This window comes from Xenopus laevis, chromosome 4L, assembly GCF_017654675.1.
Source record: "Xenopus laevis strain J_2021 chromosome 4L, Xenopus_laevis_v10.1, whole genome shotgun sequence".
NCBI classification, from domain to species: Eukaryota; Metazoa; Chordata; class Amphibia; order Anura; family Pipidae; genus Xenopus; species Xenopus laevis.
The window spans coordinates 38170513-38193278 of NC_054377.1; positions in this window are offsets into that span (position 1 = coordinate 38170513).

The following is a 22766-nucleotide window of genomic DNA, read 5'->3' on the forward strand; positions in this document are numbered from 1 at the left end:
ATGTATTCCCATGCTAATTCACCACTAAGTTGGGTTGGGGTGGCCATGTTAATTCAACACTAGTTAGGGGTGGAGTTTAGGGGTTAATAAAGGAAAGCCCTAGAGCTATAAGTGCAGGGGCTGCATGACATGGGATCCGAATGACCAACAGCCAAATTATACTGGTCTAGGTCAAAGATGGGCAGAATCACATGTAGCTGTGTTTAGGTGAGAAGGAATGAGTTAAAGCAGGAGATAGCCAGGCCCAGGGCCGTAGTAAGAGAGGGGCGTGATGTTAGGGGGAAAAACAGTTCTTGAAATGTCAGGAGTTTTTTACTTTATGTTCTCATATTATCTATAAATAACTGAATATGGATGTTTTCATGAAAGCTTTGTTATATTGTGATTTCTGTATCTTTACACGTTATAATTGTGATAGTCTGTATTGTATTCATTTATGTTAAATTAATGTGAAACGCTTGATCCAGGAAATGTTTCTGGAAGGAAGGAATTTTTTCCCTCTTGAAGCATAATTGGCACTGGCTTTGGGCTGGGTTTTTTGCCTTCCTCTGGATTAAAACAGTGCACATATGATATTATATTTTAAAGGAGAAGGAAAGGTACCAAAGCAGTTTATTGTCAATAGATTAGCCACAATACTGCAAGCTATAACACTATTTATTCTGTACAATGCTTTACCATACCCGAGTAAACAGCTCTAGAAGCTCTTTGTTTGTTTAGGATAGCAGCTGCCACATTCACTTTCTGTGACATCACATCCTGCCTGAGTTTCCCTGCTCAGTCATAGCTCTGGGCTCAGATTACAGCAGAGAGGGGAGGAGGGAGTGTATGAGGAGCAAACTGAGCATGCTCAAGCCCTAGCCCTGGAGGTTTAACATGAAAACAGGAAGTCTGATACAGAAGCCCATGTATACACAATAGCAGGAAAGAAATGCGGTGTTTCTTTTGACAGGGGACTCAGAGCAGCATTACTTTGAGGGTTTACTGGTATATTTATATAGACCTTTCTCATAAAGCTTACTTAATTTTAGCCTTTCCTTCTCCTTTAAGTTTTATTTGTCACAGCAGTGGTAGGACCTTGCCAGAGTACTGCACAGGTAAGTTTAGAAAAGGGATAAAAGAGGTTTTCTCCTGTGACTGCACGGTGGATTGATTGATATAGACGCTACTACTGCTTGTGCTAGGGGGCAGCTTGCTTGGATTTTTTATCATCGAGACACTGCAGATGCAGGTCCGGGAGCAGGGCTGCTGAACTTCTCTCATGATGGTGGCACAACATAGTAGCGATCTCTTGTTAAATTCTGGCTTTAGAATATTGCCTTGGGTTAAGCTGTAAAATTTAAATAAATGCTGTGGCCATTTTATACCCATCTCTGTCTCCTGGTTTCATTAAGGTATGTAATAATGGGGTCCAGTGGGATAGCTTCAAGATGAAGGGTCAAATTGAGGAGTCCCCTTGTCATGTGTGCAGGCTGTGTATTTTGGAACACTTGAAAAAGAGCTCTTGCTCAAAAACATGTCATGTGTTAATTAAAGCTCCTCAACTTTTAGAGGAATGACCTGCATCTGACCAATTATTTACCACATCTTTTCTGCTAAATTACACAAATCTTTCATCTCCTTAGACATAAAGGGAGTACATTGATCAGAGAGGATTTTTCGGGGGATACCAGTGCAAGAGAACATGTGTACCAGCTCTTTAGCAATTGTTTTTGAAAATGTATTCTGAAAAGGTATGATAGGCAGAGGTTGTACCACAATTGGGTTAAGCACCTTGGTGAAAGTGTGCTGGACTTTGCAGAGGTTGGAATTGGACATATTTTTTCTGTGCCATAAAGTGCAGGTATTTCTGAGACATCTCTCTGAGGAGGATGTGGAGCCTTGTGCATATACAGTATTGTTGTCATTAAGATTCCCAGCTCCATGGCAGCAATCACTGAATGCAGTGTCTTCATGTGATTTTTGATGAAGGGATGTAGAGTCTTTAGGTTGAGTACTAGATGAAATGGTCCTTCTCATCTCCTGAAAGAATAGAAAAAACCCAGTATATCTTTAATGGCTGTGAACCAGAACAGTGACATTGCTTTCTACCAGGTCAGCTGTATGGAGGGACTGGAGCTTTACTGGGTCTTTGGGTATGACAACCCTGGTGGGGAAGTTAATCTTAAATATAATCTTTAATCTTTTTTTTTAATCTTTTTTGTATTTGAAGTTAATCTTATACATGTGTGTGCCCCTCTGTCAGGAGTGCTCCATTATGGAGCTCTTTGCTTCATATTGAAAATTGTGTAATCACGACACGTCATACACATGACATTGTCTCTTAAATAAAGAGATCGGGAGATCACGGGTTCAATGCTCAATTATAGTTCATGCTCATTCGTGTTCCTCGGTGCTCCATAATTCATGTATTACTGATGCCTAGACTTTTGACCCCTTGCATTGACTATGACTACGATCCTTTGCAGACTTTTGCCTGAATCCTGACTATGTTTTTTCTTACCCCTTTATGTACTATGCAGAACTGGGCTTCTCTTTAAAGTTTTTAACTGGGAGTGCCATGCTGGTCTGCCCCACCTGGATTCTAGGGCTGACTGATTGGGTCTATAAGAGAAGCCGGAAAGGAACAAAATGGCCTACTATGGGAGGGTTTGTAACACAATGGTAAGAATGTTGTATCCCTCTAGGCAAATTGGAAAGGCTTCAAATGGGTTTTTTGCCATCCTCTGGGTCAACTAGTAGTTAGGCAGGTTAAAAACACTTAAACGTTTCAACTTGATATACGTATGTCTTTTTTCAACCTAACTTGCTATTTTACTATGTTGCTATGTAATGTAGATTTTTGGCTTTGTTTGGCCCAATAATAGTAAACAGTTTCTCCTCTGAGTCTGATTCTCCCCCAAGTGTCTGTGCCCTGTGATTCTGTTGCATCCCCCCATTTCACGAATGAAGAATATGATTCAATAAAGCTGCTTTTTGTGTGCACATTCAGAATGTTTCATTGTGGATTAAATGATAGACTTGATCCAGTCCAAAAAATTATTCAACATTGGGGGGACCTGGGGACATGCGCGAAACTACGCACCGGCGCGCATGCGCGAAACTACGCACCGGCTCGCAAGCGCATTTAAAACTGAAATTACCAATGCCAGTCAGGGAGACACAGGACCGGACACGGGGTAGATGACAGAGCAGGTACGTGCCTGGCGCCCCCTCAGCTTTGCGCCCTAGGCACGTGCCTACTCTGCCTACCCCTAGTTCCGGCCCTGGTTGGCCAAGACAGCACTGTGAAACACCATGTGGACGTAGGTAGGGTAGTTAAGGTACACTTCTAGGATTGAATGCCCTGGCATTTAGGGAGACTAAATCTAAAGCCTGACACTCTATTCAACTGTGGTCCTTTCACTATAGGAGGAGAGTCATACCCTACTGCAATCCTTGTTGGAGCACAGGCTATTGTGCTATCTATCTATCTTATTCTCCTAGAAAGTACTATGAAAGGGTTATAGATATACTTCCAACTACACCTAGCAAATAATTTGCCCAGGAAGCTTGCAAAGTATGCCGCAAAAGAGGTATCAGACAAGATTCTGTACATGGTATAATTGCCCAAAGTGCCCTCACAACCCCCGGGATATGTTTTAAGCCATATTTTGAAATATACAATACACAGCTGCACTATTGAAGGGGTAATAAATTGTTGTTGTGTACTGATTGGATTTGTAATAAGAATTGGTATCCCACATTATGCAAAATGTATATTGTATACTTATAGTTTTTGTGTTCAGGGCACTAATAGAATTGAATGTTGTGTTTAGTTTGGGATTTTCTTTACCTGTGGCACTGGGAGGTGTAGCCAATTGAGGTGTTAGATGAAGCACAGGGCACCTAAATATTTGTGATGTGTGATAACTCCATGTGATAATTTCATTGTGACTGCTGATAATTTAATTTCTCTGATGCCACAAAATGTTGTTTTTACGGACATCTCATAAGCTCCGCTTTCAGTGCAGTTGCTAAGGCTGTGTTTGTGGCCAGCATTTTCAAGTTTTACTGGTACCGTATATACTCGAGTATAAGCCGAGTTTTTCAGCACCCAAAATAAGCTGAAAAGGTCTACCTCAGCTTATACTCGAGTCAGTTAAAAACTACCTTACCAATTGGTCCATCTGGGTGCTACAATCGCTTTTGCACCAGTATGTAATTGGCAGCAGTGGGCCCACCGATTCACGCATCCATCATTCTGCGCAGTGGGCTCACTGCTTCACATATCAGCCATTCTGCTTCCGCCCATAGCTGCCTGCCAGTACTTCTCTGGTTGGAGCTGAGCTGCCACCTGCCGAGGAGAGGACCCTGTTCGTCACATGATCGACGATGGACCCTCCCATGCTGTTAAGCGATTGGCTGCAGTGTGCCTGCACATAAAATCTATGTTTGAGGCAGGAGGCAGCCAATGTAACCTGTCCCCACATGTGCACTCTATTAGGTGCAACTTTCAACTGCGACCAAGCACATTGTGGTACCGTGGCTGTGTGATCATCAGTTCAACAGCACATCTCCCAGGTGGCACATCATACCTAACTTAAAGGGATCCAGTCATCGGAAAACATGTTTTTTTTCAAAACGCATTAGTTAATAGTGCTTCTCCAGCAGAATTCTGCACTGAAATCCATTTGTCAAAAGAGCAAACAGATTTTTTTATATCCAATTTTGAAATCTGACATGGGGCTAGATATTTTGTCAATTTCCCAGCTGTCCCTGGTCATGTGACTTGTGCCTGCACTTTAGGAGAGAAATGCTTTCTGTTTTTCCCTTCTCAATGTAACTGAATGTGTCTCAGTGAGACATGGGTTTTTACTATTGAGTGTAGTTCTTAGATCTACCAGGCAGCTGTTATCTTGTGTTAGGGAGCTGTTATCTGGTTACCTTCCCATTGTTCTTTTGTTTGGCTGCTGGGGGGGGAAGGGAGGGGGTGATATCACTCTAACTTGCAGTACAGCAGTAAAGAGTGATTGAAGTTTATCAGAGAACAAGTCACATGACTTGGGGCAGCTGGGAAATTGACAATATTTCTAGCCCCATGTCAAAATTGAATATAGAAAAATCTGTTTGCTGTTTTGAGAAATGAATTTCAGTGCAGAATTCTGCTGGAGCAGCACTATTAACTGATTCATTTTGGAAAAAAAATTTTTTCCCATGACAGTAGGAAAAGCAAATTTGGTGCAGCTGAATAGCTGCAGGTGTGCACCTACAAGGAATATATAGCTTGAGGGGAATTTTACGGGTAAGGGGATGTTTGGACTGAAATCTGCAAAGTGTGCACTTAGAGCACAACCCCAAATGTAGCTATTGCCACAGTTTTAGGGTGTTTTGGAGGCTGCATCTTTAGTTGCACCCAAGCATGTGGGATATAATTTTCTTCAAAAGAAGTTCCAGATTAATGTTTAGCAGGATTTTTCTTTAGTTTTTATGGCAATTTGTGGGGAAATCTATCCTTTTCTTTATTTTAGGTCAAACAGCAAAGTGTATAGCTGTAGTTAAGCTTAAATGGTTGTCTTGTGGGTTGTTTGAATGTACTGTACATGGGTGTATATTTTGCAAGGACAAATGTACCTGGAATAGCAGACTTGGAGCATGCAAGCACTTGCAGCATGGAGTATTAAGGCTTTCCCACGATTTTTCTAGAACAGCTACTCCATTTTACAGCACTGAAATTTCTAGATGCGGTGTTTAACAAATGACCTTTAATTGGTTTGGATGAGCCAATCAATTGTCATAGAAATATTAGCTTGCGGTGAACTTTAGTAACTAGAAGTTATTTTCCACATAATAAGTGTAAAGGTTATTAACTTGGTGTATGTTGTATTTACCGAATTCTAGGCCTAGGAAGAATATTGTGTGTTACCTTGTCCTGTCATTTCTGGAAAAACATATTGATGTGAACAGTTTCCACAAAAAACACTATGCAAAACTGGAAACGGCGATAATGTAGTTACATAACTGCTTTTCACATTGGTTAAATAAAAATGAATTGTATTAGGTAAGATTGTGCATTCATTTTCGGAGGTAAAGACATCTTTACTTTATTGCCCTTTTATTGCATTGAATTTGACCCATTGTATGAACACCCCTTTGTGGAATTCAACTTTAAAAAAAAAAAATATTTTAAATGTAATCACTTGTAATTAAAGTGTTGTAGATTTTGGGGTATTAGTAAAGTGTAATGATGTGTTTTTTTTGCAAAAATCCCTTCAATAGAGGTTGTTGTTACTGAAGAATTGCACTGGCTGGAAATTCTTTGAAGAAGCCTGAGAACATAAAAGTTGGCTAGCAGATAAGGTGACTAGTACCCCATGACCCTTTTTAACACATAGTAGACGTAGTAGAAGAGGGATGTTATCTCAGTATTTATGTATAAAACATTAAAGATAATTAACTTTGTCCATTTGTTATTGGGGCAGAATAGTACTATTTTTTGTGTTGCTGTTAGTTTAAGGAAGTGAGTAGTAGGTGGAGGTGTATGGAAATAGGAGTAGCAGGGGTAAGTAACATTTTGTTTATCTGCATCCCCTAAGATACCATATAATATAGAAAAGATCAGATGACACAGACTATAGCAATTGTGCTAAATTTTTATCGTGGTTTATTGAGATCTCCACACAGCGTTTCAGAGGTTCTATCGCCTTTCTCAAGTGCTCTCATATGTGTTATTCAGTCAACAGGTACTGTATATAAAGATACAGAGGTGTATTATGTTTGAATACATGCAACAGCATTCATGCTTAAACACTGGAGTATTAAAATGGTCACAAGGTGGGGCTGTGAATATTGTTAATGCATGATTGCAATGATCTATGCCTGTGCTGTCCAAGTTCTGTGGTTCCGAGGGCCAAAATTGTACCGGCCTATGTGGAGGAGGGCCGATAATAGAAGTCAGTGTTGACCACTCCCCCTTTTAAACCACACCCACTGTAAACCATACCCATATTACCACAAGAACTTTTAAGATCATATCCACATTAACAGTGGTAGCACACCAAAAAACCAAATGGTTGGTGCTCACTGCAGGGAAATACCTCCTCACTCATATGTGCAAAAGTAATGTTAAACCATACCCTTAAATCTATATGCCTCATCCTCCCCTGTTGATAATACAACAACCCCCAACACATGATTAAACACCTTAGGGGCCCTTAAAAACAATTTCCAATTGCTAACAAACCCCAAGACACCCATCATATTTTTACTCCCAATCTGTACCTATGCCAGCGGCAACAAAAAGAATCCATCATATTGCCCCAATTTGTATCTGTTCCAGCAGTAGCCAAAAATCCATCATATTGTCCTCAAACATCTGTGTACCTGTGCCAGCAGCCACCATATTGCCCCATGTACCTGAGCCAGCAGCAGCAAATGCCTTATATTGCCCCCAATCTGTACCTGTGCCAGCATCAGCCAAAAAATACACACTATTGCCTCCATATGTACTTGTGCCAGCAGCAGCCAAATATCCATCATATCATCTGTTTACCTGTGCAAGTAGCAGCCAAGATATTGCCCACAAATGTGTACCTGTGCCAGCAGCTGCCAAAAGGGAGCTGGGGAGTGATTCTGTCTGGAACAGGGGGTTTATAAAGTTGAAAAACTATTAAAGGCCAAGCAAATCAGGGTTTAAAAAGAAAGAAAGGAAATTTCCCTTAAAAGTGTGCCCCCCCTCCTGCATGGAGGGAAGGCAGAACAGAGCAGGAGACAGGGAAAGCTCTCATTCTAAGATGTACTACATACAGTGACACAGTGCTGGTGCTACATTAGCATTTTGACTAAGGTGTGAACAGGTGAACAATGTGGGCAGTTTCAGTCTGGGTCTCAGGTGTGAACAGTACAGGGCTTTAGGGGAGTGAACAATAGAGGTGTCACAAGTGTGAACAATGCAGGGGGATCACAGGTGTGAACAATACAATGGATTACAGTCTGAGTTTGAGGTTTAAACAATGCAGGGGCCAGTTTATCTCTACAGTGATACCTTGTAAATCTTACATAAAAAACACAGCATCTGGGTGGCCACAGAAGGGAGGGTCAGTTGGACAGCCCTGATCTATGCTGTTGTATTACTGCACTCTGTTGTTTCTGTTTCCTTTTTGTGTCTCCACCATAATGTCTTTGATCTTCCACACTGTTAAATGTGCTCTGTATTATCCCTGAGTGATTCACAAGTAAATCCTTTCTGAAGTTGCTCCGCTTAGTGTTCCCTGCTTGATCATCATAAAGACCACCTCTGCCAACAGGTTATGGGCCCAGGCACAATTCAACTCAGTGAACAGACTGACACAAGTAATCTTCCAGAGTTACTGTGAACCACAAAGCACAAGTAAGAATCACAGCTTTATACAGTCAAGGAAGTAAGACAGACATTGCTAGCAGCGCAGAACTTAAACTAGCAGTGGCTAAACTGAATGAGAATTATCAACTGTGGAAGTTTAAAGTAGAAATGCTGCTATCCAGAGATGACTCGTGGGAAGTTATAACTACAGATAGACCAGATGTTAATCACCAGGAATGGGATAAGAAAAACAGACAGGCACGGGCAACAATAAGTCTGTTAGTGGAAGATGAACAGCTTATTCATATAAGGCACCAGCATACTGCTAAAGGCATGTGGGATGCATTGCAAAAACTGCATGAAAGATCCAGTCTGTAGGTTCAGGAAAGGACATGCAGGAGCATATAAAATGCAATGTTACAGGTTGTGGCACAACTCTAGGCAATCGGAGACGATACAAAAGACAGCCACGTATCAGCCATACTTCTGTGCAGTTTACCTGAATCATACAGGCACAGAAAGGAGCAAGCTTTAATAACCCTTGCAAAGGCTATTACAGTTGCTAGCCACATTGAAACAGCAGTGGCAGAGGCTAAAATTCTCAGTCAGGGAACTGCTGGGAATGTACAGATTGTGAATTAAGACAAAAAGGAACACCAAGAGCCCCAATAGTGTAATATGTTTTTACAAGGAGTAATGGAAGAGTAAACAAATTAATACTCACAAACCAGGGTTACCGATAGGCAACCACTGTATAGGCAGGTGGGGAGATTATCCTGACCCCACTCAGGAATAAGACGTCGCTCTCTGTAGAAGACGAAAAATGGGATGATACCCCTCCACTCGAGGTGGACTCGATATAGTAGTAAGACAAAACAGAGGCGCCAAAAGGATAAAATTAGCTAAAAACACTTAAAAACCCAATGGGTAATTCAGAGGAGGTAGTAGTGGACTTACCTCCTCCAAGCAGACACCAATGAAAGTGGTAATTTTCAGTAATAGTTTATTCACAAAACAGTATTGCAACGCGTTTCGCAGGCATTTCCTGCTTCATCAGGCAATATGGAACGGGAGCAAAAACAACTAAAAACACAGAGACAGGCAAGTTTGTAAAACATTATTGTATATGGCTGTTCGAATTATGAGGAAGTGCAGATACTGAGTGATGCCCTTGGGCCAAGTATATGGGGGGAAGGGGAAACAAGGGGAGGAGAAATAGTTCACAGCATGGGGAGCAAGTGCTGATGGACATGGGGGATAGGCTGCTGGTATATATTATCTAAATTGGAAACCAAGTATCTGGGTGGGAGACATACAGGTAATAGGAAACATAAAATAGTAACATACTAAAGAACGTGAACTAAGGTATATTTAAAGCCAGGGGATGTAGCACAGATGACTAAACCAACAAAAGAAATCAATAAAATTCAAATGGAGTGAATAAAACTTACCAGTGTCTTTGTATAAACACGCCAGGTGCCTCTGTGCTGCTTGAGGACGCCTGAGCGTGTTATATAGTGTGACTAATCGAAGGGAAGTATGTGGGGGGAGGGGGAAACAAGGGAAAGAGGAATAATTCACAGCATGGGGAAGCAAATGCTGATGGACATGGGGAATAGACTGTTGGTATATATTAGTCTAAATGAGAAACATAAAGTATCTGGGTGGGAAACATAAAATTAAACTATGTGGGACATAAATTAGTGAACTAAGGTATATTTAAAACAAGGTGATGTAGCACCGATGACTAAAATCAACATAAAAAAAAAGTGCTGCTTGAGGATGCCTGAGCGTGTTACATGGGTATATAGTGTGACTAATTAGAGGAAAGACAAACAGGAAAATGGTGTAGCCATATTGGTGGTGGAAAATAGATAGTGGTATGAACGGCCATTTAGGTTGGGGCTAATGAAGTGTCATAACCAATGAAGATGCAAAGGAATGCATATAAATATATACATACACACATAAAAAATACAACCTGATATAAGAACTCTAAACAGCGTTGAATAAAAAAACCTGATGTAAGAACTCTAAACAACGTTGAATAAAATTAATGTTAAACAAAATATAAATACCCGGACCGATTATAAAAATGAGGAATAAATATCACGTAATAAAATAGCCACCGTGTTACATCAGTAAAATCAGTAGTACTAGCAACAGATGATAATAATCGTGATGATAGTAATAATCCGTAAAAACGCAATGTACATGATAAATACAAATTTTGGTTTAGCATGCAAAACTATGAAGGCAATCATGCAAAAGTATGCAACCAGATATGCACATCACCTTTTCCGAAATATTGCGAAGTGATATAATAATCGGTCATAAAAGCATCAAATATATATGAATAAGTACAATAAAACTAAATAAAAAGGCTACTAAAAGAGAGGACTAATAAAACATAAAACGGAACAATATGGCATAAGGAATGATACAAGATGAATTAATAGAGTTTTTCTAAAACTTCATTAAGACCCTCAGGTACCAGGGTCCTGAGGGTCTGGATCCAGTACATTTCTCGTTTTTTTAAAATGTCAAAGGCTGCAAAATCTGAGGAACTGATGGAGTCGATAAGTGTGATAGAAAAGGTGTCGGGCTGCTGTTATGTGCTCTGTGATAGTGACGTGACACACTGTGCATAGGAAATTTATTAATGATGTTCCTTTTATGTTGGCCTATACGGCTCCGGGCAACTTGTGTTGTCTTGCCAACATATTGGAGACGGCATGGACATGTTATGAGGTAAATTATGTATTTGGATTGGCAGGAGATGTGACTCTTGATGGTATATTGAATCTTGGTGGTGGAGGATGAGAAAGTAGATGTATTGGTAACAAAAGGGCAGGCTAAACAATGGGAATGGTTACAGGAATATGATCCAGGTGTAAGGGGAATAGGGCCTACTGGATTGTTATAATTCCTGTCACGTAATTTGCTAGGGGCTAAGATGTTGCGCAAACTGGGTGCTCGTCTGTATGTAATTAGAGGTTTTGTAGGTCACAAGGGTTTAAGGAACGGGTCCTGGAGTAGGATCTCCCAGCGGGTGTTCAGAATAGTCCTAATGTTCTGATGTTCCTTGGTGAATTGTGTGATGAACCGGATAGGTGGGTTGTCGCTAGGTGGGGGTGTGGGGTTTTTTTGAATAGTGGATTTCGCCTTCATGAACGCATCATTAACCAGTTTCTTTGGATATTTTCGTGCTGTGAATTTCCTTTTAAGTATTTTGGATTGTCTGGAATATTCGTGGCGGTCTGTACAATTTCTATGGATTCGTCTAAATTGGCTATATGGTGTGTTATGGATCCAGGGCTGATGATGGAAACTGTTATAATGAATGTAATTGTTTGAATCAACTGATTTAAAAAAAGTTTTAGTTTTGATGGAGTTGTTTTCAATAAAGATGGTAAGATCAAGGAAATCTATGAAGTTGGAGTGATGTTGTGATGTAAACTGTAAACCTGCTTTATTATTATTGAGGTATTGAATGAATTCAGGGATTAAGGATGTCACCCTTCCAAATAAAAAACAGATCGTCTATGTAGCGTTTATAAAGGATAATATTGTCTGAAAATGGATGATTAGGAAAAAGAAGTTGTGATTCTATAAGGCCCATGGTGAGATTGGCATATGAAGGTGCAAAAGAACTTCCCATTGCAGTGCCGTTGATTTGGTGATAGAATTTATTGTTAAATGATAAAATGTTATTATGGAGGATGAATTCTATGCACTGTAATAAGAATCGTTGTTGTACAGGCGGCATCGTGGGGATAGTGGTCAGGAAGAATTGAATAGCAGATAAACCAAATTGATGAGGAATATTTGTGTATAAGGATGTGATGTCATAAGTGAGCCAGTGGTAATCTGTGGACCAGGATATGGAGGATAATATTTGTATGAGATGGTGAGAATCTTTAAAGAAGTATGATAGGTTATGGACTGGTGGCTGAAGATGTTGGTCTATGAATTTAGACAGGTTGCTTGTCATAGAATCTATTCCAGAAATAATAGGTCTGCCAGGAGGCTTGTGAAGGTTTTTATGTATTTTTGGCAGGTAATAAAAAAAGGGGGTGTTTGGGTGATGATTAATAATGAAATTACGTTCATGTTTGGTTATGATATTCTGGAAAAAAGCCTGGTTAATAAAGTCTTTGAGGATCTTGTTAAGGGGAGGTGTGGGATCTGAAGACAGTGTGTTGTAATGTTTAGGGTCCTGTAAAAGTCTGAGAGATTCCTCTATGTAATCTGATCTGTTTAATACTACGATTCCACCGCCTTTGTTGGCCGGCTTTATGACAAGTGCAGTGTTTAGTGATGGGCGAATTTGCGCCGTTTCGCTTGGTGAAAAATTTGCGAAACGGCGAAAAATTTGCGAAACAACGCCCGTTTTTTCGAAAAAACATTTTTGACGCCGGCGAATTTTTTGACGCAAATTTTCGCGGGCGTTTCGCGAATTTATTCGCTGGCGGCGAATCGCGCAAATTCGCCGCAAATTCGCACCTGGCGAATAAATTCACCCATCACTAGCAGTGTTGTTGAGGAGGGATTTGAGGGCAGATGATTCTTGCGGAGTGAGGTTAGCTTTAACGGTAGATACGTGGGACTGTAGGGTTTGTAGGTCATCCAGAACCATAGAATAGAATGTCTCAATGAAGTTACCTTTTGAAGCTGTGGGGTAAAAACGGGATTTACCTTTTAATTGTGTTATAATACATTTCTCTAGATTAATCTCATTGGGGTTGATGGATACTATAGGTAAGGAATCATTATTGGTAAGGATAATGGATGTGGATGGGGGGAGTGTCTGGTTCTTTTTAATTGCAAAATGACGTTTGAGTGTAAGCTTCCTGATGTATGAATTAAGATCTGTAAACAGATTGAACATGTTGGTGGAGTGTGTGGGGCAAAAAGACAGGCCTTTTTCTAAGAGGGAGGTTTCGTGTAATGTAAGTATGTGTTTGGACAGGTTGAAGATGCATCTGGTAGAGTTATCGGTATTAGCATTTGATGTGGTGACAGTGTTTTTCTTGCTTTTAGCTTTCCCTTTGCCCCTAGAGCCTCTTTTCCTTGTTTTTGCTAGAGGGATAGTAGGTCGGGTAGATACAGGTTGAATATCATGTGAAGAACTGGGAACATTAATCCTGTTGCCAGCCCTTTCTAGGAAAGGGACGTGTGCAGTTCTAAAAAAGATTCCGATAGATTTTGTTTGTTCTGTAGGGAAGGGGCTGGGTGATTTTGAATTTTAAGTGGTTGAAAGAAGGACCTCATGGAGGTCTGTATGATTTTGGGTGCTATGGGCGAGGGGACCTGGTTGGACTGATTGGGACGCTCGGTATGTGGGCTTGGACTAGGGTGGGGGGATTGGTTGGGTGTGGAGTTGTAGATACTAATCTGTGACAATCTAAATTCGTTGGGTGAAGTGGGTTCGGGCTGTGGGGTGGATATGGGGATATGGTTCTGGATGACCTCCAATGCTGCTAAGGTAGGGTTAGTGATAATGGAATCAAGGTAGGGATGCTTAGTTGCTTGGATGTGGGATGCAGGGGACTGAGGATTGATGATATTGTCTGCCGTCTCCATGTTGGCAGACACATTCTCCGGGCTATTAGCCATTTCTTTAAAGGAACGTTTTTTGGAGATAGTTCTTTTTGGCTTTGGACCCGGGGTAGGCCTTGGGGTAGAGTGAGTGACGTCGAATCGTGTTGTGGCGACGGAAGGGTTATTGGGAGCAGTGTTAGTGGCAATTGGATTTACTGTGGTAATGACTGTAGTGTGCTGTGTGGGTGCCTGAGGTAGGGATGGAGGGGGATTGTGGGGAAGGGGGTTATGGTGAAAGATAGGGAGTGGTGGATATGGAGGGTATTTGAAAAAGGGGGGTGGTGGGGGGATGGAGATGCTCATAAGTGGACGTGGAGTGGAGGAAGGGGGGTGGGGATTGTGTGGGAGGTTCTGGGGTGGCCGGGGTGGAACGCCTGGGGGAAGCCTGGATTTGCGTTCCCTTTCTCTGTTTTCAATATAGGCCAGGCGGTCCCTATTGAGTTTTTTGATTTTAGTATCCATAGTGTCCCGTTCGAATCTTTTAACTTTATTAGTTAAATTACACATTAACGGAAAATATTGGGGGTTGTCCAAATGTGCAAATAAAAAATCCCTGCATTCGTTAATGACCGGTTGCAGATCTTTGACCAGTGCAGTATGCTTGTTTATAATCCTGGTCATCATGCCTTCTACACATGTTTCTAGATAGGTGTACCACTCGGTAGTGTAGATAGGGTCATTAGGAAATGCAGAGAGAGTTTTTATACGAATCCCCTCTGGGGAGATTTTCTCATGAATATAAGTTTCTTGCATAGCAATATCGGCCATGTGAAAAAACTCATCCTTAAGGGCATTTTCGAGTTTTTGGAATGTAGGTTTCAAGTCTGTGGTGTCTGGAACGGGACCAGAGGTGGTAACTGGAGCAGCATGGTTGGATGGATCAGGGTCACGTCTAAACTTTGCCAGGAGGTGGTTTCTATGTGTGGAACAATCCGTGATGAAGTCCATGTTCAGAGGGTCTACAATTGGTGTTGGTGCCTGATCCGTAGAAGAGGCCAAGCGGAGCTTGTATAAAATGAAGACAAAAAGGAACACCAAGAGCCCCAATAGTGTAATATGTTTTTACAAGGAGTAACGGTAGAGTAAACAAATTAATACTCACAAATCAGGGTTACCGATAGGCAACCACTGTATAGGCAGGTGGGGAGATTATCCTGACCCCACTCAGGAATAAGACGTCGCTCTCTGTAGAAGACGAAAAATGGGATGATACCCCTCCACTCGAGGTGGACTCGATATAGTAGTAAGACAAAACAGAGGCGCCAAAAGGATAAAATTAGCTAAATTAGATTGTGAATTAAACACTGTGGCCTAATAATGCACAATCACAGGCAAAATATAGTGCTAAGGAAAGGGATTCATCTACACTGCAAAGCCATATAGCAAATACAAATAGAAAATACTGCTTTCGCTGTGGTTCAACACAACATACTGCAAATCATGTTACATGTCCTGCAAAAGCTAAATGGTGCCGCAACTGCACAAAAGTAGGACATTTTCTAAGATCTGCCGTAGTTCTGCTAAAGATGTTAATGAAGTCACTACTACAAATGTTACAGTATTAAGTGTGGAAAAGCTGGTACATTTATTCCAGACAAGTTTATATGCAGTGTTAGTGTCAATACTGCGTCTGCTAACAAGGAACACTCCATTAATCTGATGCTTGATACAGGTTCAGCTGTTTCTATACTACCATAGGATATTTTCTTGAAATACTTTGCAAAAGATCCACTTGTTGCACCTGTTACTTAAAGGATCCAATCCCTGTGCTTGGTTGCTTGCCAGTGACTGTACAATTTGAATCAAATACTGCAAAATGTGACTTTTACATTGTGAATAAGGGTACTGCTATACTTGGAAGGGATCTCTTTGCTGCATTAAACCTACAATTAGTTGATGGTCTCATTACTACAGCACCAGTGCCTGCCACATAGCCAGTGTCTAAAATTTCACCACAAAGCATCACTTCACTGGGCTGTGCAAAGAACTTTGTACACAAAGTTAATGTGAGACCAGGGGGCACATTTACTGATGGTCGAATATCGAGGGTTAATTAACCCTCGATATTCGACTGTCGAAGTTAAATCCTTCGACTTCGAATATCGAAGTCAAAGGATTTACCGCAATTCTTTTGATCGATTAAATCCTTCGAATCGAACGATCCATCAATCGAATGATTTTTCTTCGACCAGAAAATTGTTAGAAAGCCTATGGGGACCTTCCCCATAGACTAACATTGCACCTCGGTAGGTTTTCCTCGCCGAAGTAGGGGGTCAAAGTTTTTTTAAAGAGACAGTAATTCGACTATCGAATGGTCAGATAATCTAACGATTTTTAGTTAGTAGAATCGTTCAATTCGAAGTCGAAGTAGCCAATTCGATGGTCGAAGTAGCCAAAAAAATCATTCGAAATTCAAAGTTTTTTTTATTCTATTCCTTCGCTTGAACTAAGTCAATGTGCCCCCAGATGTCAAACCAGTACCATTTCCTGATTCAGTATGGGAAAAACTTGCTATTGATATTGTCGGTCCTTTTACAGATGCTCCTATAGACTGCAGATTTGCTATAACCTTGAAGGACTATTACAGTAAATGGACAGAAATTGCATTTGTTTCTCATATAACATCAGCTACAGTAACGACATTTCTGTCTACAGTCTTCAGCAGAGAAGGTAATCCAAAGAAGTTAATATCAGACAATGGACCACAGTTTGTCTCATTTGAGTTTGAATCCTTTCTGAGAGAGAGGAATATTGTGCATAGGAAATCTTCAGTGTATTACCCACAAGCAAATGAAGAAATCGAGCGATTCAACAGAAGTCTGAAAGAAGCACTACAGACAGCAAATCTTACTGGGAAATCTTGGAAAGTATTTACAACAGAGTTCCTACATAACTACAGTGCAACGCACCCTGCAACAAACCAATCATCTCCAGCTGAATTATTACATGGCAGACAGATGCGCACTAAGTTACATGTTGCAGACATCAAACTTCCACAAAATATTGTGCCTGCAAAGTCATCTACTGCTGGCATTGTGAAATGTCAACAAGCCAAGGCTTAATGTCACGGCCGGCACCCAATACCAGAACAGGTGCCAAGTACCCTGGTCTCGGCTCGGCTTCACCAGTAGTGTGACCACCGTTGGGCTTCGGGAGGAGCCCTCAGCTTACTTGGGTGCCACCTGGACTTAACGAGGGGTACAAGGCAAGATGTTCTGGCTAGCAGAGGGGCACGGCAGGTAGCAGAGTCTTTTGTGCCGAAGGTCACGGTACAAATGGAACAGGCAACAGAATCGTCAGACAGGCTGGGTCGAGGCAGGCAGATAACAAGAATCGTCAAACAGGCAAAAGGGTCAAAACCGGGTGATCAATCGAAGGGTTAAACAGTAGAGTAGTCGAAAGCAGGCAAGGTCAGGATCCAGAATTCAGAATAGTCAAAATAGCCAGGCAGGGGTCAAAACAGGGATCAAACAGATTCAGAATACAGCAAAAGCTCAGAAAGCACCAGGAACGAAATCCTATCACGGGCAAAGTCCCACAGCCCAAATGGGCTTTAAATAGTGTTTGAATTGCGCGCCCTTGCGCGCTGACGTCACTGCGCCTTTAAGAAAATCCAGAGCGCGCAGCGCGCGCCCTAGAACGCCAGCGCCTGCGGCCTACAGAGCCGCTCATCGAGGCGGGCGTCCCCGCCGAGGGGGCGACAGGTGTCCCTGTCCCCCCCCCCTAGACCACCAGGTATGTTCGTTACATTACCCCCCCTCTAGGGGGGGCCACTGGACCCCCAGGCTTACCGGGAAACCTAGCATGGTATTGTCTCCTGAGGCGATCAGCCTTGATGTCATCAACTGAGACCCAAGAGTTCTCCTCAGGACCGAAGCCCTTCCACCTGGTAAGATATTGTAACTTACCCCTCACGAGGCGGGAGTCGAGGAACTCCTGGATCTCATACTCAGGCTGACCTTCAACCAGCACTGGGGGAGGAACAGACAGATGACGAGAATTATTAGCAGGCTTCAAAAGAGAGACATGGAAGGAATTAGAAATTCTGAAATTAGGAGGTAACTGAAGACAGACAGAGGATGGATTAATTACTGCAATGATGGGGTATGGACCAATGAATCTAGGACCCAGTTTAGGAGAGGGAACCTTCAACTTGATATTCTTTGTCGACAACCATACTATAAATCTCCCACCTTGTACTGGGGTGCTTCCCTACGGGATTTGTCAGCAGCCCTTTTCTGAGCTAGGGAAGCTGCGGATAAAGAATTATGAACTTGAGACCAAATTTCGGAAAATTTCAGGACAGAAGAATTGGCAGAGGGTACAGGGGAATTAGAGTCAGAAAAAGAAAACGCTTTGGGGTGCAAACCATAGACCACAAAGAAAGGGGACTCTCCAGAGGAAGAATGGGTAGCATTATTGTATGCAAATTCCGCCCAGGGTAGCAGTTCGGACCATGTGGACTGGTTATTGGACACATAGCATCTGAGATACTGCTCAAGGGACTGGTTCACCCTTTCGGTTTGACCGTTAGTTTGAGGGTGATAGGCAGAGGAAAAAGACAATTCAGTACCCCACCAAGGAACAGAAAGCACGCCAAAATCTGGAAACAAACTGAACCCCCCTGTCAGAAACAATATTCTCAGGAAAACCATGAAACTTAAAAATATGAGTAATGAATAAGTCAGCCAGGGTTTTAGCAGAAGGGAGATGTGGAAGAGGAATATAATGAGCCATTTTACTGAACCTATCGACCACCACCCAAATCACTGTCTTACCCTGAGGCAACTCCACAATAAAATCCATGGAAATGTGAGACCATGGTTTCTCTGGAACGGGTAAGGGGTTTAATAGACCCTGGGACAGATGATGAGATGACTTAGACCTCTGGCAGACTGGACAGGAAATGACAAATGTTTTAGTATCCTGTTTGAAGGAAGACCACCAGACATGACGGGATAAAAGAGAAATGGTTTTAGTAATACCTGGATGACCTGCCACTTTAGAATCATGAACCTCTCTTAACACTTGTTCCCTAAGCTCCTCAGGAACGAACCATCTACCAGATGGGGTTTCAGCAGGAGCAGATGACTGTAAAGGGGACAACAAGGAAGAGAGGTCAGACTCCAAGGTTGCAACAATTATTTCCCTGGGAATGATGGGAGTACACTCACTAGAGTCAGGGGAAATTGCTTCAAAACTCCTAGAGAGTGCATCCGCCTTGGTATTTTTAGTCCCAGGCCTGAAAGTCAAAGAAAAATTAAACCTTGTGAAAAATAGAGCCCACCTAGCCTGCCTTGGATTAAGGCGTTTAGCAGACTCTATATACAACAGATTTTTGTGGTCAGTATAGACCGTCACCAGATGTTTTGCACCCTCCAGGAAATGCCGCCATTCCTCAAAGGCCCATTTGACTGCCAGCAACTCCCTGTTACCTATATCATAATTCACCTCTGCAGGTGAAAACTTCCTGGAGAAGAAAGCACAGGGATGTAACTTGTTGGTAGTCGGGTGCCTTTGAGAAAGGACTGCCCCAGCACCCACCTCAGAGGCGTCAACCTCCACAATAAAAGGAAGCGCAGTGTCGGGGTGACGAAGGATTGGGGCAGAGCTGAACTCCTTTTTGAGGAATTCAAAAGCTTGAAAGGCCTCAGGAGGCCACATACTGGGGTCAGCGCCCTTTTTAGTTAGATTAGTGATGGGGGCCACAATGAGGGAAAAATTTTTGATAAATTGACGGTAATAATTAGCAAAACCAAGAAATCTTTGGGTTGCACGTAACGAAAGGGGTTGGGTCCAATCCAGGACTGCTCTCACCTTGCCTGGATCCATTTCTAGACCCTTGCTGGAAATGTTAAACCCCAAAAACTGAACAGAAGAAACCCCAAAAGTACATTTCTCTAGTTTCGCATAAAGATTATTTCCCCTTAGCCTCCGTAAGACTTCACGAACATGATTTTGATGTTCTTTCAGGTTAGAGGAAAAAATCGGAATATCGTCTAGGTAGACCACTACGAAGATCCCCAGCAGGTCCCGGAAGATGTCATTAACAAACTCCTGAAACACTGCGGGGGCGTTACAGAGGCCGAAAGGCATAACGAGATACTCGTAGTGGCCATCCCTGGTGTTAAATGCAGTCTTCCACTCATCACCCTCCCTAATACGGATCAGATTATAAGCCCCCCTAAGATCAAGCTTGGAAAAGATTTTAGCATCTTTGACCTGATCAAAGAGTTCAGAAATTAAAGGGAGAGGGTAGCGGTTTTTTATGGTGATCCTATTGAGCCCCCTATAATCAATACAGGGGCGAAGACCACCATCTTTTTTCCCAACAAAAAAGAAGCCCGCCCCCACAGGGGAACTAGAAGGTCTGATGAAACCCCTTTCTAGATTTTCCTTTATATACTCTTTCATTGCCTGGGCTTCGGGCAATGAAAGAGGATAGGTTCTACCACGAGGAGGAGTAGATCCAGGAACCAGATCAATTGGGCAGTCATACTGCCGGTGTGGGGGTAAGGTTTCTGCTGCCTTTTTAGAGAAGACATCAGCGAATTCTGCATATGCAGCAGGTAACCCTTCAAGCGAGGTAGTTGCTACTACAGAGGGAACACATACTCCATTACACATAGTACCCCACTGTACCACCTCCCTGGAGACCCAGTCAATCAGAGGGTTATGCCTCTGGAGCCACGGTAACCCCAAAATAAGAGGAGAGGAAGCACCCTCTATGAGGTAAAAAGCTATCTCCTCACAATGCAAATTATTAACACACAAGGAAAGAGTTACCATCTCTTTAGAGATTACACCTGACCCTAAGGGTCTTCTGTCCACAGCCATTATTCTCATGGGGGCACTTAGAGGAACTACAGGGATACAGAATTTAGCTGCAAAAGCAGTATCCAGAAAATTACCCTCCGCCCCTGAGTCCACAAATGCGGACAGTTTAACAGAGCCCGTAGGCCAAGTTAGTTTAATTGGTAACAAAACCTTAGAGGCAGATTGGGGAGAGGAAACTCCTGCACCCAAATGGAGCTCCCCTTCTCCATTTAGGTTTCGGAGTTTCCCGGCCTCTTAGAACATTGGTTCAGAAAATGTCCCTTCTCTCCACAGTACATAAAGAGACCCATGGAACGCCTGCGTGCCTTTTCCTCAGGAGTTAGGTGGGATATGCCTAATTGCATAGGCTCCTCCTGAGGCAGAGGCACAAAGAGGTTAGGAGATTTTACATTGGTCACCACATTGGATCTGAAATTAGTAACCCCAGAGAAGTTTGTACTCCTTTCACCCCTTCTTTCCCTTTGTCTTCTATCTACCTGGATGGCGAAGGACATGAGGTCGTCCAGATTAGAAGGTAGGGGAAAATTAACCAGACTATCCTTTACAGAATCGGATAACCCCAAACTGAATTGACTCCTAAGAGCCAAATCATTCCACTCAGTTTCCACTGCCCACCGGCGGAATTCGGTGCAATACACCTCCGCATCCCTTTTCCCTTGGCGCAACTTACGAATTGCGGTATCGGCAGACGATGCATGATCCGGGTCATCGTAGAGAATGGCCATGCTGTTAAAGAAAGTGTCTAGGGAATAACGAGCAGGGTCTGAGGAAGGCAGCCTGAGAGCCCAAATTTGGGGGTGACCCAAAAGCAGGGTCATTATGAACCTTACTTTCTCCTCGTCAGATGGGAAAGAATGAGGAAAGAAACTAAGGTACAGCTTACATGCCTCTTTGAAAACAAAAAATTTAGTGCGATCCCCACTGAACCTTTCGGGGAACACAATTTTTGGTTCATGGGATTTTGATGAGTTACCCCAATTGGCAGAGGAACTCACAGAAGGTGTTGGAACCGGAACAGACTGCTGCTGCGAAGCTTGCGTACCCTCCAGCTGTCGGGTTAGATTGTTAAAACCCTGTAGGAGGTAATTTTGCTTCTGTTCATGATCCTCCAAGCGCTGTAACAGTGTAGTAAGAAGCACTTCGGTGGTAGTTGGAGGAGCAGCAGCGGCAGCAGCTTCGTCGTGACTTTCGTCCTCCATGGCCCGTGATAATGTCACGGCCGGCACCCAATACCAGAACAGGTGCCAAGTACCCTGGTCTCGGCTCGGCTTCACCAGTAGTGTGACCACCGTTGGGCTTCGGGAGGAGCCCTCAGCTTACTTGGGTGCCACCTGGACTTAACGAGGGGTACATGGCAAGATGTTCTGGCTAGCAGAGGGGCACGGCAGGTAGCAGAGTCTTTTGGGCCGAAGGTCACGGTACAAATGGAACAGGCAACAGAATCGTCAGACAAGCTGGGTCGAGGCAGGCAGATAACAAGAATCGTCAAACAGGCAAAAGGGTCAAAACCGGGTGATCAATCGAAGGGTTAAACAGTAGAGTAGTCGAAAGCAGGCAAGGTCAGGATCCAGAATTCAGAATAGTCAAAGTCGTAAAGCTCCTTCTGTAAATAGATGACCCAGATGTTTGATTTGATTGTGGTAGTGGTAGAGGATGTTTCTCTTCAAACTCTAATTTCACACTTTTGAGACGGCCTCCTACTCTCAATAGGCCAGTTTGGTCAAGGAACGGGTCAAGTTTCCTTAAAGTGCTATCTTTGGTAACAGGCTTGTCTCCTATGATGCAGTCAATCTCTTTGGAATAGATCTCTTGTTGAACAGTGCGGATGATGACATATTTAGCTTGCTGAAGTTCTGCCACTGTATAGACATTCTTACAGTGATGCCATCCTTTGCAGGTACTTACATTTGTAGATGAAGTTTGAAGGAGTGGGCTATGTGGGTTAGGCAGGTGATAGCTTGGATCAGTGATTTCCAAGTTGAGAATCTGCTAAATCTGCTAGATT